The sequence below is a fragment of the Penaeus vannamei genome, chromosome 3, assembly GCF_042767895.1.
Source record: "Penaeus vannamei isolate JL-2024 chromosome 3, ASM4276789v1, whole genome shotgun sequence".
Taxonomy (NCBI): domain Eukaryota; kingdom Metazoa; phylum Arthropoda; class Malacostraca; order Decapoda; family Penaeidae; genus Penaeus; species Penaeus vannamei.
In genome coordinates this window covers 25,453,448-25,473,447 of record NC_091551.1, presented here as the reverse complement: position 1 = coordinate 25,473,447, position 20,000 = coordinate 25,453,448, and the positions used below count along the sequence as shown (strand labels likewise).

At 45.2% G+C, this 20,000-nt stretch overlaps 1 protein-coding gene across 3 annotated transcripts in view; it reads left to right on the top strand.

Annotated features, from left to right (window-relative positions):
* Positions 1–20,000, top strand: part of LOC113812295 (uncharacterized) — a 448,320-nt gene that overhangs the window by 24,124 nt on the left and 404,196 nt on the right. The window contains exon 1 of one of the 3 annotated variants that reach the window (XM_070142883.1): positions 9,849–10,433. The exons of the other annotated variants lie outside the window; for them this stretch is intronic. The gene's annotated coding sequence lies outside the window, so the exon portion shown is untranslated. Of the gene's footprint in view, positions 1–9,848; positions 10,434–20,000 lie in introns of those variants that run through there. 3 annotated transcript variants of the gene reach the window in all.

The window sequence follows — 20,000 nt, the reverse complement described above, 5'->3', positions numbered from 1 at the left end:
TGAGTGTCGGGGTGAGGGTGTCGGGGTGAGGGTGTTGGGGTGTGAGTGTCGGGGTGTGAGTGTCGGGGTGAGGGTGTCGAGGTGTGAGTGTCGGGGTGAGGGTGTTGGGGTGTGAGTGTCGGGGTGAGGGTGTCGGGGTGAGGGTGTCGGGGTGAGGGTGTCGGGGTGTGAGTGTCGGGGTGTGAGCGTCGGGGTGAGGGTGTCGGGGTGTGAGTGCCGGGGTGAGGGTGTCGGGGTGTGAGTGTCGGGGTGAGGGTGTCGGGGTGTGAGTGTCGGGGTGAGAGTGTCGGGGTGTGAGTGTCGGGGTGAGGGTGTCGGGGTGTGAGTGTCGGGGTGAGGGTGTCGGGGTGTGAGTGTCGGGGTGAGGGTGTCGGGGTGTGAGTGTCGGGGTGAGGGTGTCGGGGTGTGAGTGTCGGGGTGAGGGTGTCGGGGTGTGAGTGTCGGGGTGAGTGTCGGGGTGAGGGTGTCGGGGTGTGAGTGTCGGGGTGAGGGTGTCGGGGTGTGAGTGTCGGGGTGAGGGTGTCGGGGTGTGAGTGTCGGGGTGAGGGTGTCGGGGTGTGAGTGTCGGGGTGAGTGTGTCGGGGTGAGGGTGTTGGGGTGTGAGTGTCGGGGTGAGGGTGTCGGGGTGTGAGTGTCGGGGTGAGGGTGTCGGGGTGAGGGTGTCGGGGTGAGGGTGTCGGGGTGTGAGTGTCGGGATGAGGGTGTCGGGGTGAAGGTGTTGGGGTGTGAGTGTCGGGGTGAGGGTGTCGGGGTGTGAGTGTCGGGGTGAGGGTGTCGGGGTGAAGGTGTCGGGGTGTGAGTGTCGGGGTGAGGGTGTCGGGGTGTGAGTGTCGGGGTGAGGGTGTCGGGGTGAGGGTGTCGGGGTGAGGGTGTCGGGGTGTGAGTGTCGGGGTGTGAGTGTCGGGGTGAGGGTGTCGAGGTGTGAGTGTCGGGGTGAGGGTGTTGGGGTGTGAGTGTCGGGGTGAGGGTGTCGGGGTGAGGGTGTCGGGGTGAGGGTGTCGGGGTGTGAGTGTCGGGGTGTGAGCGTCGGGGTGAGGGTGTCGGGGTGTGAGTGCCGGGGTGAGGGTGTCGGGGTGTGAGTGTCGGGGTGAGGGTGTCGGGGTGAGGGTGTCGGGGTGAGGGTGTCGGGGTGAGGGTGTTGGGGTGTGAGTGTCGGGGTGAGGGTGTCGGGGATGAGGGTGTCGGGGTGAGGGTGTTGGGGTGTGAGTGTCGGGGTGAGGGTGTCGGGGATGAGGGTGTCGGGGATGAGGGTGTCGGGGTGAGGGTGTCGGGGTGAGGGTGTCGGGGTGAGGGTGTCGGGGTGAGGGTGTTGGGGTGTGAGTGTCGGGGTGAGGGTGTCGGGGATGAGGGTGTCGGGGTGAGGGTGTTGGGGTGTGAGTGTCGGGGTGAGGGTGTCGGGGATGAGGGTGTTGGGGTGTGAGTGTCGGGGTGAGGGTGTCGGGGATGAGAGCGTCGGGGTGAGGGTGTCGGGGTGTGAGTGTCGGGGTGAGGGTGTTGGGGTGAGAGTATCGGGGTGAGGGTGTCGGGATGAGGGTGTCGGGGTGAGGGTGTCGGGGTGAGGGTGTCGGGGTGTGAGTGCCGGGGTGAGGGTGTCGGGGTGAGAGTATCGGGGTGAGGGTGTCGGGGTGAGGGTGTCGGGGTGTGAGTGCCGGGGTGAGGGTGTCGGGGTGAGAGTATCGGGGTGAGGGTGTCGGGGTGTGAGTGTCGGGGTGAGAGTGTCGGGGTGAGGGTGATGGGATGAAATCATTAGATGAGGGTGTTAAACTTGAGGTTTTGGGATGAGGGTGTCGGGGTGAGGGTGTCGGGGTGAGGGTGTCGGGGTGTGAGTGTCGGGGTGAGGGTGTCGGGGTGAAGGTGTTGGGGTGTGAGTGTCGGGGTGAGGGTGTCGGGGTGTGAGTGTCGGGGTGAGGGTGTCGGGGTGAAGGTGTCGGGGTGTGAGTGTCGGGGTGAGGGTGTCGGGGTGTGAGTGTCGGGGTGTGAGTGTCGGGGTGAGGGTGTCGGGGTGAGGGTGTCGGGGTGAGGGTGTTGGGGTGTGAGTGTCGGGGTGTGAGTGTCGGGGTGAGGGTGTCGAGGTGTGAGTGTCGGGGTGAGGGTGTTGGGGTGTGAGTGTCGGGGTGAGGGTGTCGGGGTGAGGGTGTCGGGGTGAGGGTGTCGGGGTGTGAGTGTCGGGGTGTGAGCGTCGGGGTGAGGGTGTCGGGGTGTGAGTGCCGGGGTGAGGGTGTCGGGGTGTGAGTGTCGGGGTGAGGGTGTCGGGGTGTGAGTGTCGGGGTGTGAGTGTCGGGGTGAGAGTGTCGGGGTGTGAGTGTCGGGGTGAGGGTGTCGGGGTGTGAGTGTCGGGGTGAGGGTGTCGGGGTGTGAGTGTCGGGGTGAGGGTGTCGGGGTGTGAGTGTCGGGGTGGGGGTGCGGGGGTGTGAGTGTCGGGGTGTGAGTGTCGGGATGAGGGTGTCGGGGTGAAGGTGTTGGGGTGTGAGTGTCGGGGTGTGAGTGTCGGGGTGAGAGTGTCGGGGTGTGAGTGTCGGGGTGAGGGTGTCGGGGTGTGAGTGTCGGGGTGAGGGTGTCGGGGTGTGAGTGTCGGGGTGAGGGTGTCGGGGTGTGAGTGTCGGGGTGAGGGTGTCGGGGTGTGAGTGTCGGGGTGAGGGTGTCGGGGTGTGAGTGTCGGGGTGAGTGTCGGGGTGAGGGTGTCGGGGTGTGAGTGTCGGGGTGAGGGTGTCGGGGTGTGAGTGTCGGGGTGAGGGTGTCGGGGTGTGAGTGTCGGGGTGAGGGTGTCGGGGTGTGAGTGTCGGGGTGAGTGTGTCGGGGTGAGGGTGTTGGGGTGTGAGTGTCGGGGTGAGGGTGTCGGGGTGTGAGTGTCGGGGTGAGGGTGTCGGGGTGAGGGTGTCGGGGTGAGGGTGTCGGGGTGTGAGTGTCGGGATGAGGGTGTCGGGGTGAAGGTGTTGGGGTGTGAGTGTCGGGGTGAGGGTGTCGGGGTGTGAGTGTCGGGGTGAGGGTGTCGGGGTGAAGGTGTCGGGGTGTGAGTGTCGGGGTGAGGGTGTCGGGGTGTGAGTGTCGGGGTGAGGGTGTCGGGGTGAGGGTGTCGGGGTGAGGGTGTCGGGGTGTGAGTGTCGGGGTGTGAGTGTCGGGGTGAGGGTGTCGAGGTGTGAGTGTCGGGGTGAGGGTGTTGGGGTGTGAGTGTCGGGGTGAGGGTGTCGGGGTGAGGGTGTCGGGGTGAGGGTGTCGGGGTGAGGGTGTCGGGGTGTGAGTGTCGGGGTGTGAGCGTCGGGGTGAGGGTGTCGGGGTGTGAGTGCCGGGGTGAGGGTGTCGGGGTGTGAGTGTCGGGGTGAGGGTGTCGGGGTGAGGGTGTCGGGGTGAGGGTGTCGGGGTGAGGGTGTTGGGGTGTGAGTGTCGGGGTGAGGGTGTCGGGGATGAGGGTGTCGGGGTGAGGGTGTTGGGGTGTGAGTGTCGGGGTGAGGGTGTCGGGGATGAGGGTGTCGGGGATGAGGGTGTCGGGGTGAGGGTGTCGGGGTGAGGGTGTCGGGGTGAGGGTGTCGGGGTGAGGGTGTCGGGGTGAGGGTGTTGGGGTGTGAGTGTCGGGGTGAGGGTGTCGGGGATGAGGGTGTCGGGGTGAGGGTGTTGGGGTGTGAGTGTCGGGGTGAGGGGGTGGGGGAGGAGGGTGTTGGGGTGCGAGTGTCGGGGTGAGGGTGTCGGGGCTGAGAGCGTCGGGGTGAGGGTGTCGGGGTGTGAGTGTCGGGGTGAGGGTGTTGGGGTGAGAGTATCGGGGTGAGGGTGTCGGGATGAGGGTGTCGGGGTGAGGGTGTCGGGGTGAGGGTGTCGGGGTGTGAGTGCCGGGGTGAGGGTGTCGGGGTGAGAGTATCGGGGTGAGGGTGTCGGGGTGAGGGTGTCGGGGTGTGAGTGCCGGGGTGAGGGTGTCGGGGTGAGAGTATCGGGGTGAGGGTGTCGGGGTGTGAGTGTCGGGGTGAGAGTGTCGGGGTGAGGGTGATGGGATGAAATCATTAGATGAGGGTGTTAAACTTGAGGTTTTGGGATGAGGGTGTCAGGATTAAGGCATTTGGATGAGGGTGTCGAGATGAGTTTTAGGATTAGGGTGTTAGGATGAGGATATGAGGATAAGGCTGTTATGGTTAGGATGTCTGGATGAGGGTGTTAGGATTAGAGTGATAGGGTGAGAGACTTTAGCATGAGAGTTGTTACAAATAGACGGTCATGAAAAGTGTTAAGATAAACACGGTAGGATGAGGGTGGAGGTGAGGGCCACGAAATAAGGAGATGAGAAAAAGAAAGAGATGAGGGGAGGAATCAGTGTAAACATTTAGGGGCGAAATGCGATGGCCAGAAGAGCCAACGCTGCTTAGGCGAGATGAAAAGAGTTCCAACACTCGGCAAAATAAACAAAAATCACGTATTCTTTGATGCCTTAATCGCGTCTCATCAGACTAGCAAATGCAATTCCAATCCACCCTGGAGTCAAAGGTGCATTCGCGATTAACGCGAAGGGCCGTGATTAATAAGGGTTTGCTTCAGGGAGAGGGATTAGCCAGTCCGAATCGAAGCCTTTCATAACTGCCTCTTTTGCAATGGTGATTGAAGCGCGATGGCATTCCCGCCGCTGCTTTGCAAGGGCCGGGGCAGCGCGGAAGTTTATTTTCGCGGGGAAATCGGGCTGCTGTCTCGAATCGAAGAGGAAAACGGGTCGCTGCAGAACGAAGGAGAAAATGGCTTGGCTTTATAGCAAAAGGAAAATCCGTTTGCTCGAAGCGAACAAGTCATAACTTGGTGTTTATTATCCATAAAACTGTTGTAACGCTCACTGACGCCCGTAGCCTTCACCTTTGCTTATTATCACTTCTTGTGTTACGCATATTTCAGAGTAAATGCGTGCTCATAGGCGAGGCCTGCCCGCGCTTAGTCTGAAATCATCATCAACGAATTTCATCCCTGCTTATTAGTTTGGACTGTCTCTGCGAATCTTTGTCTAAATCTCATAAATATCCGCGTAAATCTACACATAAACACACGAAGATGTACACACGCATTTTCTACAAGCACTCAGCTTTGCAGGCAATATCTTGTGTCATATATTAGGTGATAACTCTCAGAGAAGCAGCAATAAAGGTACAATTCATATAAGAAGGTGGACAGCAATGCCTCTAAAAATACAACCCGAAACTGCATCCTTAGGCATGCGACATATTTACCTTGACGGCGGAGGGTACTGTCAAGGCGCGTCTCCTCCGCCGGCCTGAAGGTCCTGCCGAGATGCTTTTCGTTACAGGTGAAGGAGGTGGAGAAAAGGCTGTGGAGAGAATAAGGGCCGTTAAGGAAGGGAAGGAAATGGAGGAGATAAAAGATGGAGGCGATACACGTTGCTATTTTTTTCTTTATGATTCACGAGCTTTTATTTATAGGGCGTCAACACTTGGTGCCGACAGGTCCTTTTTATCTTTTACTGATTTATTCCCTGAGATGAGCCCCAGCTGGTCGTCTCAGCATTTGTCTGACTGCGAGTGAGTTTAATTCCAAATCGTAATTAAACGTAACGTCACGGCCATTACAGTGATCCTTCCCTATCCTTCGATTTGGCGATATTGTAGAAATGCCAAGTCAAGACGTCTTGTTTATCTATTCAAAGGACCTCAGGGACTGCGGAAGCCGTTACCTCGATGAGCAGTTTTATGGAACGGCCGCCAGCGCCGTGGCTGTAGCGCGCAACAAAATTTTTGATTGGACAATGGAACATTCTCAGCGGGAATGAAGGTATTAGGCGAGCTGTTAGGAAGATGGCGCTCCTCCTCGGGTTCAGATTCCGCTAACAAAAGAGCAGCGGGAATGCGCGCTGACGCCCCTTTCGCGCGGGAAATTGCCTTTTGGAGGGATATTCTTGTGTATTTGCCCTACGGCTGCCTATGATTATGTCGGTGTTGCATGGCTTCTTGCTCTACTCCAGAACAAAACAAAAATAAGAAAAGGCAAATAGAATGATATAAAGGAAAGGGGGAAATGGAAGCATCTAGGAAGGTAGATTGTTTATACATACACACAAATATATGTGCATACACATACACACACATGTATATATATACATTTACATATATATATGAATATATGTGCATATATATATATGTATATATATATATTATATATACATATATATGCATATAATATATATATATATATATATATATATATATATATATATATATATATATATATATATATATATATATATATATATATATATATATATATATATATATATATATATATACATACATACATACATATATATATATATATATATATATATATATATATATATATATATATATACACACACATATACATACTTGTGTCCTTCACATACTTTACACCTAGTTATGGACTGCTGGAGGTCATGTTATCTCAAAGCATCATCACACCAATGTCTCCTCGCAGTAATTCCCGCGTGACTGAAATGAGGTTGCAACGACGGTGACTTTCCCGCCCCTTAGCGAGCCGACGGGAAACACCCAGGCCGAGTGTCAGGACGGACCAGCTTCGAGCCTTAACGTTGTTGAATCAGTGTTTGTGCGTCGTTGATCATGGATTCATAGGAAATATTACTATTTAATAGGCTTTGTAATAACGACTTCATACTGACGTGCTCTGGTACTTCTACTCCCTTAGACGCCACCTTTCTTAAAGAGAAAATGAAAATTATGGGTTACTGGGTCACAAAATGTCCGACTAGGATAAATTATTTGTTATTTCGTCTACTCATTTGGACAATTACCTTATTACATAAGACCTAAATATCAATACCATGTTTGTAAGCTAAAATAACGAATTTATTTTAAAAAAATATTTAGCAGGATTTTACTTTAAGACACACTGAAACCATGTTTTGTACTATCACTTGTATTGAACAGTGAGTGTAGGTGTTGCTACTGGAAGTCGCCTTCAAATGTGTATCAATTCAATGAAAATATGAAGATTTTCTCTATAGATGTGATGACAGCAACTTTTGTGCGATTTGAATCGTGTTTTGTCCGAGGGAGCATCCCCTCATCCAGCGCAAGGACTTTTCAATTTTCATTCTCACCAACCATGCTGACAATCTTGTGTAATAATTCTTCCAAGTCAGTCTTGAGTGACACCAGAAGTATAAACCCGCACTTCTGATCATTTCCTAGTAATTGCATCATATTCTGTTCAGGAAATGTGAAGCAATTAGGGACAAAGAAAGCTGCTCAAGAACTCAAAGGCCAATATGGAGGATATTTGTTGAAATCTTGCCTTTAAAATATTTCAACGAACATCCCCTTGCAATAAACATAATTGGAGTGAAAAAAATCAGATAAAACGTACACTACTCTGAAAGAGAGATTATCAATTAAAGAGAAAAGTAAATCAAAGAAATAGATAAATAACCGACGGATGAAGCAGAAAAAAATTGATTACCTTTTGTGACGAAATGGGTCTTGCACTGATCCTTAATCTATGTCCAAAACATTTAAATCTTTATTAAGGCTGTTTCCAAACACTCTGAAGAATTGCATAGCCCTTTGCATGACTTCAAAAGACATTTGTTAAGTTACTGACTCAATCATATCACCAACAGACAAGCAAGAAAATATAGATGCCTATTTCTTCTTATTATTATTTCGCAACCGCAAATTCCTAGATGACAGCGAAAGTCATACCAATATTTAAGTCAAGTGACAGAAAACTGATCTGAAACAACCATCCAAGTTCCCATTCCCTTTGTAAAATTCTCGAGAAACTAGCATGCATAGTTATAGCCAAGGCTTTTTCTGATCTCCAATATCTTTGGAACAGATTCAAGTGTAATGGGATAAGAGGCATGACACTTGCACGGTTCAAATATGACAAGCAAAAACAAGTCGTAACATATCATAATCATAAATCACCTTTATCAATAATCCAATGCAGAGTACTCTAGGATCTTATTGTTGGTCCTCTCTTACACATATTATGTAAGGGCCGTATGCACTCTAGTGACATTCTAAATTATATTTCATTTGTGGGGGCAACCTTTCTTCAACCAGACAAATGACAGTTGTATTTATACTGTTTGCTAAAACCTCAGAGAGCCGGAAGTCGGTAGCTGAATGATAACCTCACTCTGTGAAAATAACATTGTTATTTTTAGTCGTAAACAGAACAGGACATATTGCGTCCCTCATAGTATATTAGTCAAACATATTGAATCGTTTAAGTGGTACAACCTAAATGTCTTGATATTTTGCATGTTGTTATTAGACTCTTACACTCTTGTATATCACAGATTGCAGATAAATATTTTGAAGATGAACACTGAAAACAGTTTCACATTAACTGGTATGAAAGTCAAATTCTTTTGGAGTATTCAATTATCTTGTCAAATTCTATTATAGCGATATATCGGAAACACGCTTTATTTGACAGATTTTTTCATCATGAAGTATATAATCGTGTTTTTCACGTCTTGTTTCAGCTTGGGTCAAATTTACCGTAAACGAAAGTAGTACAAAACTAAATTTGCTATCGTTTGAACTGCTATTATGTATATGTATGTTTCACTCTCTCTCTCTACCTGTATATCTATATAAAGGCACAAAATAACCAGGCAACTCTTTTAGCTTTACTCCTGAACGGCTTTTGGTATTCAAATATGGCAAGTATACGACTAGTGTTAGATAGGCTTTTAGGGTACCCCCCCCCCCCCCCACCTAAAGAAAAAGAATATCAAATTCCCTAAATGACCATGTTAAGACCCCAATGAAAATTCCATCCTGTAAATCATTTACTCTTAGTTGAACTTTTCTAAATTGCCTAAAATTATCTCATGTCAAGTGCTCTTTGTATTTTTTTTAAAAACCGATGTATACGTATATACGAATTTAGTTCAGCAACTAAATTCCAATTTTGAACGTTCTCATTATTTTCATACATATGGTAGTATACGTGAAAAAGTGATCTATAACATAATTAACCTATTTAACAAAGCTTTGGGTTTAAAGTGATATTGCTCTTGTCTGTCCATAGGTTAAACTGCAAGGACTATGGTGTCCACCATATCATCTGTAAACAAAATTGAGAATCGTACTCACCAACAACTCATTGATTTCTGTGAAGGGAAGAGGAAAGAGAATGTATTACAGTGCGGGATTGGATATGTTATTTTCCTGTCTTATGTGATTGAAGGCCAGTCCTTCATTTCTTCAGACTGTACGTATCCATACACTAACAAACTAAACATATATCTATAACACACACACACACTGAGTGCAGCGCCGCACATCATTGCAGTACATCTCTTACAAGTTGTTAAATGCAGAGAATCGGGCAATGGGCGGTCTAGTTTGCTAGTCAGGTCGAGTGTGCAAAGTCCAGGTATTATTATAAATGAAACCTAACACCGAAACTAAAGAATCTGAGTTTACCAGGTAGTATAACACATCATTCTATTAAAGTTGTGTTTTATATTATTTTCTTCGCAAATTGATAATTACAGTATTAGGAAAGGTAATGATTCCACCATTTCCAGAAGCCATGACCTACCGCCTCCAGAGCCGCGACAAAATGACATAAAATTCGTTAAAACCGAGGGAAAATCTAACGGATTTGTAGCGGGTTACGTATACGAGGGAAATCAAATGAGCCAATTACATTCGTGCGTGAACGTGACGTAACCATAAGCAATGACGTTTACCTTAATAGAACCAATCGGATATTAAATAGATCATCACGTGATAATAGACGCTGGGCCTAGAAGGCGGCAGTTGAAATTCAAATCAGTTCTATTATGGCTAGGCAGTGTGTAGGGTGTGAGGATTAAGTTTTTCGATTTCATCACGAGATATGAGATATTATCGAAAAAAACGACACAAGATTATTATACATGTGAAATCACGTTGTACTGTCAGCGGAAGTATAGTTACTGAACTGCAAGACACCGTATCATTACAGAAAATTAACAAATTCTATCGTTTATTCATCACTGACTAAGTAGGCACTGGGACTATCAGACCGTGATAATGTCTCCATATTGCCGAGCGCACTAGTGTAGACTGGCGGAGCTTCTGCTCCGAGGTTATCGAGTACTAGCTAGACAACCAGGAACGTATAGGCAGACTAGGGATTGTTGAAATTTACGAGACACTCTTTGGTAAGCGAAAATATGAGAAGGGAAAGCGAGATCGAGCGCTTAAGTAAGCTCTGGTTCCCCTGATCAGAAACCGTGATGCTGAAACCCTTACACCTCTGATAAAGTAACGGATGGACAGCATATCGCACTCGAAGTGAACACGACTATAAACACCTGTTCATGCAAAACACCGAATACTTTGTGGATCCCGAAAACCCAGAGATCCATATCCAACAGTGAGCAAACAACTTGGAAGACCCCGACGATCCCAGTGACCAGCAGCCTGGCTCATCTGGAGTAAATACTTAAGGTAAGGTGTGGTTGAAGCTGTCACTGGGTCTGAGCCATTCCTAGAACATATTGAAATTATTATTTTTTTGTAGACCAGGCGGTGGGGGGGGGGGGGTGCACGGGGGAGAAGCCTGCAAAGGAACCCAGAAACGCGTCATTGTACTGTGCTTGCGTGTGCTACCGCTATTCCTCCAATTCACCCCCAAATTCCCTGATATGTATCTTCGGGGCCGATATTGTAGCTGTTGTTCATTTGCGAAGGAAATGAGTGTTAGATTCGTTCGAAACACGATGAAAACTATTAGAATAATATTTTGTTCACTTGAAAATCGGTGGTAGGTTTCATTTCCATATTTACCAAAGTTGATGTTGAAAGAAATTCATGTTATAAAGTAATCGAATAAAAAAACAAATACGGAAAAGACTTTGCGAACCAGGTTAGGATAATTCGAAATGTACAAAAACGCCCTTTAAACTTGACTTAAGAAAGCTTAAGTTCTGGCCACACACGAAGAATAAAAAATGGATAAGAGGAAATATGACCAAAGATGATAGAATTACTACTGAAAGAGTATAAGAAAGAGTTTCGAGGGTGAGAGGTCTCTTCTTTCGGAACCAAAATGTAGACACAAACATTAGTTTAGCATTCAAAAGGAATACTGAACGATTATTTGTAAATATATAGCACGAATGTAGATGGTTTATCCTCAAAGTTACTCGAACTAGGTGCAATAATGAAATGAATAAACCAGCTATATTATGCATCAATGAATCCAACTGGACCCCTCCGTAGACGATTTAACATTAGGGCTCAGAGACTGCCATATGCAGAAATTAATTTAGCTAAATTTAAAACAACTGGTCAGAAAATATTTCACGAAGTCATCTTGTAATTGTGTAGGTATATTCAAATTTATCCTTAAAATATTTTAATATTACCAGTAATGACATGACTTCCACAAGGTTAGCATTTTTTTCCTTTGGAGCTCCTTGGTATTCCGTCTGCTCTTGCGCTTGTAAGCACTCATCCATTTCACCGATGTTCTGGGTCGTTGTTTGGAAACCGGAAAAATCCTGGCTTGTTTTTTTCTGAAAATATACAATATAAATTCTCCAAAGCGTATAAGGGAAAAGTAAACATATTTGTACCAGTCTCCTGGGTAGCACAGTTGTAACGTATCGAGCTCTCATCCAAGATGAGGTGATTCATGTTAGTTGTACTTGGAAAATGGAATTCAACACAAGTAAATGCCATTTAGTCAGGTTTGGGGAACGTAAAAATCGGCCTCTACAACAATACAAGTAAGGAGACGGTATTAACTACAACAGATAAGAAAAAAAATCGTGGAATTATCATGACTAGGAACTTAGGCCCAAATCATCATATAAATGAAAGAAACCTTAAAATAAGGCTGATCGCCAACATGAAGAGGGCATTCATATATGTGGACAAAAATGTGGTAAAGATCACGATGCAGTGGTATGGAGTATATATTGAAAATAGACAAGCTGGAAAGAGTTCAAAGAGCAACCACAAGATGGGTACCAATTATGAGATATGAATTACGAATATAAACTACAAAATAAACAAACAAATAAACAAATAATACTAGTTTAGTTGAAAGGAAGTCGACATGATTATGCTGAACAATTGTGTTACTGGAAGAAAAAGTTCATTTTCCAAACAGAACTATTGAAAAAAAAACATGAACAATCTCCCAAATTAAGTTGTGTATACCAAACTTTGCATCTGTTTAAAGTTTTATGATGAATTAAATATAGCAGACGGGACCCTCTGAACTTCGCTCTTCTCCGGTATTGAAACAGCTTAGGAAGAACACGTACGACCGCACGCACGCGTACGCAATTAGCATGACACACTTACACTCCACCGAGCAGCGCAAAAGAACGCAGGCAGTTCCATTCAGTTCCTGGCCTTCTTTGCTGGGAATTAATGGAAATATATTTGCCTCATTTTTAACGGAAGTTTGGACGTAAGCTGATTTATCAATTCAGCGAGCGGGATGGCGGACGGACCGCCTTTGTTTGAGTATTTAATCTTTACAGAATTGGAGTGAGCTGTGGCCAGATGCAACACGCACATTTGATGTGTGTGTGTGTGTGTGTGTGTGTGTGTGTGTGTGTGTGTGTGTTCGTATAACACAAACACCATACAAGTGCTCCATATCGTGCGCTCATGTTTCCATGCTCTGCGTCTATTTTTTTGTGCACGATGCAATTTTTACAGATATTTTAGGTAAACTGGAGAAGTTTAGCTGAGCTTTATGGCCTGTGATTAAGTTATGATACCCGGATGTGGCAGAAGAGCTCCCGGGAAACGTCACTTGCGGGAAGCCATGCCGTTGATGAAGCTAACTTTACACGCACTCGCATAATACCGTGAGGATAAACCCATTTCCCTCATTTCTTCAGTGTGTTGAGTAACTCGAAGTCTGGCGTCCGTTTAGTTCTGAAGTAGCAACAAGAAAATAACTGTTATAATAATTCTGCACGTTTTATTTTTCTGCATATACCATAGTGGTAAGATGGTAGACGCTACGATATCTATTCGCAAGTACTGTAAACATACCGGACACCTCACTTTACCGAGCCCTCCTGAGGTCAAACTTGGAAAGAAATGCAAGGAATTCCTGTGACCTCTTTTACCTATTTCAGAAGTATGTAAACCAGGCCAAAGCCAAAGGTTCAGAGGAATAGACAACCCAGAATCGCGAATAACAAAATAAGCTGACGCAACAGGGTTAGAACGACAAGCGATCTATCCACTATTACCTAGGCCTACATTAATGACAAAACCTCCCTTGATACACGTCCCTGCTCATAAACCCGATTGATTATTTGAAAGTGGGAGGGTCGAGCAGACGCGCAGTTGCCGGCCAGTGTTTGCAAAGCGAGTCCGTCTTGGCGTTTGCAATCCTATAAAATGCCTCGAGAAGCCATAGCCGATCCTGCGTCGGTCCGAGTCGCTTGGCTGACCACGATATTCGTAAATCATGCAGTCGGTAGAACAGCAAATAAACAGTGGCAGATAGAAGGAAAGGGGCTGGCGAGCATACGGTGCAAACACACATATATTGTTGTTATTATTATAATTTTCATCATGATTATGATCCATCATAATCGTCATCATTATTATTATTATTAATATTATTATTATTATTATTTTTATTGTTGTTTTGTTGTCATTATCATTATCATCATCATTATTGTTGTTATTGATAATGATAGTAATGATAATAATAAGAATCTTCACTGTTGCAGTTATTGTTATTGTCATGGCTATTATTATTACCTTGTCAATATTATTGTTTTTCTTACTATTACGAATCTTATTATGATTATTATAATCATTATTATTATCATGATTATTATCATTATGACATAATTATAATTCTTGTTACGATTGTTATAATACTTATTTTTATCATGATTAATATACCTTTACTATCATTATTATTAGATATTGGTAATAATAGTAATAATAATAATAATAATAATAATAATAATAATAATAATAATAATAATAATAATGGTAAAAAATAATGATAATACTAATGATAATGGTAATGATAATAATTAAGATAATGGTAATAATGATGATGATGGTAATGATAATGAAAATAGTGATAATAATGATGAATATAATAAAAATAGTGATAAAGATAATAATGATAACGATACTGATAACATTGATGATGATAATGATTATGATTATTAATGATAATAAAGATGATAATGATAAGAATAATGAAAATGATTATAACAGTAATGATAATGAAAATGATAATAATGATAGCAACATCAATGAAATTATACTGAAAAAGACAATCTGGCGAATATTGCTAAAAAGAGGTGATAGTAATACCATTGATTATTACCATCTTTCCCTTTGCGATTATATTAAAAGAATCCGCAGATGCTTCCCCCATTTTCTTCCAAAGGTTCTCGAACATCAAATTACCTTCGGCCTCGCCACTGACGCCGGAGAAGGCAGCCGGAAAAATGTAATCGCATGTTCAGGCGTCGGAAACAGGCTGGCAATGAGTCGCAGCTGACATCACTGCATAGAGGACATGTCATGATTATCATACTGTGATTAAGTGTCAGGTATGTAGTGGAAAACTAATAGGATGTGTGCGTGGGAGCGTACGTGTATGTGTGTGTGTTGGGGGGGGGGAGGGTGTGTGTGTGTGTGTGTGTTTGTGTGTGTGTGGGGGGGGAAGGGTGTGTGTGTGTGTGTGTGTGTGTGTGTGTGTGTGTGTGTATGTGTGTTGGGGAAGGGGGTTTCGTGTGTGTGTGTGTGTGTGTGTGTTGGGGAAGGGGGTTTCGTGTGTGTGTGTGTGTGTGTGTGTGTGTGTGTGTTTGATAAGCTCACCTAGCAAAGACTGGTTCATATTGATGTCGACAGGTGTACATGACTGACTACACTTTGATTTCCACAGTAATCATGGAACTGTTCCTAATTGTCATGATGTTGATGACAGCAATAATCATTGCTTTGATGTTATTACTAAATGTTTCTGGATTATCTTTCATGTTCTTGATTATCACCAACATTTTCGGGATTATTGTTATACTTATTAACCTTATTATTATCATTATTGTTATTATCACCATTGTCATTATTATCATCATCATCATCATCATCATTATTCTTATTGCCATCATCATTCTTAAGGTTATTACTATTATCATTGTTGTTATTATTATTATTATTACTACTACTATTATTATTATTATTATTATTATCATTATCATCATTATTATTATTATTATTATTCTTTATTGTTATCATATTGTTATTATCATTATCATTACTATTACCATTATCAATATTATTATCATTATCAATATTATTATCATTATCATTATTATTGTTATCTGTTATTATTATTTTTATTAGTATCATTATTGTTTTCTTTCATTATCATTATTGTACGTAATATCATTATAATCATTACCATCATTATAATTATATTATCATCATTATTATTATCATCAGTCCTATTATTTTGATTAATGTTATTAACAATATAATTATGTTTATTATCATTATCATTATTTCTATTATTTGATTATTATTATTATTGTTATTATTACTGTTATCATCATCATCATCATCATTGCTGTCATTATTATCACTATCATCACCACCGCCACAGTGTATGTATCCATGTGTTTGCAAATGTTTCGAAATGATGTATCATCTAGAATTGAGCCAATTAAATCTGACATCAACGGAAAGGACAAAATTTGTAGACTCCATCAGAGCAGATCAAATGATACGCTTCGTTCTCGTAATTGGACTCGAACCTGACCGATTTTTCCTCTTTTTCTTCTGTAATTAGTTAATGAGCCTCGATCACCATGACGTCAGAGTGAAGGTGACGGCGCCGGGGCGATGATACCGACAAAGCGAAGTCATTAGCAAGAAGTCGAAGCCGGAGTCGAAAACGCGAACAGGAATTCGGGAAAAAGGATGACGTCACCGCGGAACTGTGGCGCGCGCCGGGGTATAGCGAAGGAGCCATCTTCCCCCAGAATTGTTTCGCTCTGTATAAATTTATGGGCGGCATTATGATAATGGCGGCGTGCTGGATGTAAATTTCTTCAGCACAATAAAATGTTCGGCTCGAGAGATTGCTTTATAAGAGTCCCGGGAAAAGAGCGTAGACGTTCATAACGCCGCGCTCCGGCTTCCCTCTTCTTCAACTTTTCGTCTCTGAGACCGGTGGGCGGCATTTTACCCAGCGTCCGACTGCGAGCCAAATAGAGAGCGAATGTAATGGCTGAAGAAAAGGTAAACAGGAAGGAATTGAATATAGATGCCGCGCGCTCCTTGATACTGATTTAGAAATTAATAAAATGCTCAGTGCCAGTATGAAAAATTGTAATGCTTTGTGAAATAATTATGTGATGCACTGGAAGAGATGCAGTGGTATGGCTGCGTATCAGCTATAAATAAACATTCATTCATTTGATTTGTATTTAAGCAGATAGGGAATAGCCGGCACTCAGAAACCCGATATCTTATTTGGAGTATTTTCATCCTCTTTGCACCCGAAGACGTCGACAAACCTCTTGGAGAACGCAAAGCAAATTTGACAAACAAACCGACGTGAGTCATCCCTCGCGTCTGGCTGCGGCCGCTTCCATCGAGAGGCCTTGAGACCCCGTCCGGCGTCGTCCTTCGCCTTCCGAAAAAGGAAGGGAAATGCTCGGTAATTGAATATGAATAATATTTTACGGTGTGCAAACTCCACACGTTTAGCTGATTTATTGTATGATTCATAAACACTACATATTCACAGGTGAACTTTAAACAATTTATGTTATATTGTGCAAATACAGCACGTTTTGAAATATCTGCGTGATATGATAAATGAATATAAGAAACGGTATATAGATCATAACTACTATGATGTATAAACACCGCACGTTAGAAATGCAAGCATTGATTAGTGGCGGTGATTACCCCTGCGAATAAGAGCTCGTGCAATGTACTTCAACCAAATTGCGTATGCATTGCCACGGCATTCCGTAACAGAGTAACTTTATGTATTTCTCTTAAATGCAGCTTCTCGCACAAGCACGGCGGCAAAGTAGAGCGCTTTTATTAAGCTTGGCCAAGGGGGTGGGGGGGGGGCGTCCTGGGCGGCCTCATAAACCAAGAAATTTGATCCCCGGCTGCCGAGCGTAGCAGGTCCTGAGCGATGCGTGATGAACCGGGTTCGCAGGCGGCCAGAGTTCGCCGGAAGACCGTTGGAAGGTAATTATTCATCTTGAGATTATATTAGACACCCAAGGGTTGACTTTCATTTGCATAATTGTCTTGCACTGCTATTCAGTGCTGTAGTTGCCTCATACATTCTCTCTTAAAGCGCCGCACTCTCACTTCTCACGCTATCTTTGTCTTTACACTATCCCTGTATTACTGTGCTTATCCTGCATTCTCCTTGACTTGGTCTCGGTTTCATTGCTCTGCGCTCTCCCCGCGACGTTCTTTCCCGATTCACGCTCACCCTGCCACGCATTATCAATTCGCGAGATTCGTCCTGAACCGCATCACGCCGTATGCGACCCTCGCATGAAAAACTCCAAGCCGATTTTCATAAACTGGAATAAATCCTTGCTCGACTACACGACTAACCCCAGGTGCAAGTTTAAACTGTGAGGGACTTGTTTATGGATGTTGACATGGGATGACGCAGTCACTGTAAATGTCCTTTGATACAAGGGTTAACACGAAAGGGCATCGGGCGCTGTTAACTGGCACCGGAGAGGAAGAGCCTCGTCTCCTGAGATTTAACGCCGCGCCGAAGCGGCGGCAGCGCTATGCGGGCTTTACAGGAGATTTAATTGTCCAAGTGTGATCGCAAGGGACTGCTCGACACGGGCGCGATCACCGATAACTAGGCTCCCGGGCATTCCGCGTCTGACGGCCAGGGGATGCATTGGGTTCGGGGTTTGCAGAGGCGCAGACGGTGTTGTGAGAGGTAGACGGCGTTGGAGGGAGTAGAGGGTTTATGGTGAAAGCTACAGGAGATTGGTTGGAGTTGGGATACAGTTGTTGAACGCTGCGGGTCGGCAGGGTGCCCATGGGAGGGGGGGGGCGTGGGAGAGAGGGCCGGATGGATGACGCAACAACGTCCCACCAGCCATTTTCGTGACAATATCCTGTTTTTAAATATGCTTTTAACTGACGTCGACCAATTTCGGCGCCAGCGGATCACACATGCAAGCGCATTTTAAAAATTCGCTTCGAACCCTTTGATTGAGAGGCCTTTGTGATGTACACGACCTCATGTCCAGATATTAATAAAATTGAAGGGCGGTCCGGCTTGGTCGTCACAGGCTGCAGGATCATCACGGATTCTAAACGGCCCAAAGCGGCTCGGGGCTTAGTGGTCGCAAAACCGCCTCCGATGCAGCGGTTCTTTCGGCTTCCTGTTGGATGCGGACCTGCAATCATACACGCAGTAACTTCTAATAAGAATTATTAATGGCGCTAAGAACACTTTTACGCCAACGTGCATGCGAGGGCTGGATATGCCTTTTTTCCTTGGATTATTTCGTGTTGAGTACCAAGGATCAGAATAAAAATGAAGTGTAGAAGCCTCTGCCTCACTCCGCCTCGCTCCGGCAACGCACTTAGCGCTCCCTTGCCTAACTCACGTGTAACTGCCGGTGCAAAGTGGCATATGGCAGGTATATTACCTTCCATCGCGGTTTTATTGACAGATTGTGCCACTGAGAGGAAACTTAGAGTGGATATATCATTTGGCGCAAGATTTATCAATACGGCGGGATGTTAATGCACGTCGATATGAACGTCTCCTATTTTCGTTTAATTATTGCACTGCTGCCTCTGCGTTGCTCTCGCTGCCGATCGAACAGCGCCCTCCTTGCTCCTATTCTGCGTGCATCCATTTCTATCGCATCCTTCTTCAGCTGCTCCTTATCTCCCTTTCCATCCTGTAGGCAAGCACCCTTTTAATTTCTTCCTAGGTTTTCCTTCCTTCCTCCCTCCCTTCCTTCCTTTCTTTATTCTCTTCCTTCTTTTTCCACTCACCTACTCTGAAGCATCTGATGTAAGGGGAAATAGCGATGTGGGGAGGAAGAGGAGGAGGAGGAGGAGAAGGGGAGGGAGGGAAGTAGAGAGGGCGAAGGAAGGAGAGGAAGTAGAAGGGGAGGAGGAAAGAGAAGGAGAAAAATAAAAAGCAAGAGTAGGAACAGGAGGAATAGTGTGAAGAGGAGGAAAAAGGAAAATAGGATGAAGAGGGCAAGAGGAAGAGGAGGGAGAGAAGGAGGAGCAACATGAACAGGAGAAGGAAAATGGGGATGAGGGACAGGAAGAGAATGACAAGGAGGAAGAAGAGAAGGAGGAGCAACAGCTGTATCACGATCAGATGCAGAGGGAAGTAAGGGAGGGGGGGGCATGGGGTGTGCGATGAATACGATGAAGAGGAGGAACCCGATAACAAGGGGAATTATCAAAGAGGGTGGAAGAGGCTGAGAAACAGACGGAAGAAAAAAAAAAAAAGGCGTAAGAAGAACGAGGGAACGAGAAGGAAGAAGAGACGTAGAACGAGAATGCAAACCCGGCATGGCAGAAGGGGGGTGGGGGGTTGGCAGAGGTACATAGCTGAACGGTATGGGGGGAGGAGGCACAAGACTTAATGGGGGAGTGGGGGGGGGGGCAGAATAAGGGGCCGTACTAGGCTGAGGGTATCGCCTGCAGTGGCATGGATATTGGGAGCAGCAATGGTAGAGCCGAAAGCAGTAGTAGAGGTAATAGTCGTGGTGGTATTAGTATGAGCATTGGTATTATCATTGGTTTTAGTATCAGTGTCAGTATTATTATCATTATTGGTATAGTATTGTTAGTAGTATAATATTATGATTAGTAATAGTGTTAACATAGCATTAATGTCGGCATTAGTATTAATATGAGTATTAGTATTAGTATTGATATTAGTATTAGTTTCAATATAGTATCAGTATCAGTATGGTTTTAGTATTAATATTAATACAGTATTAGTATTAGTATAAGTATAGTACTAGT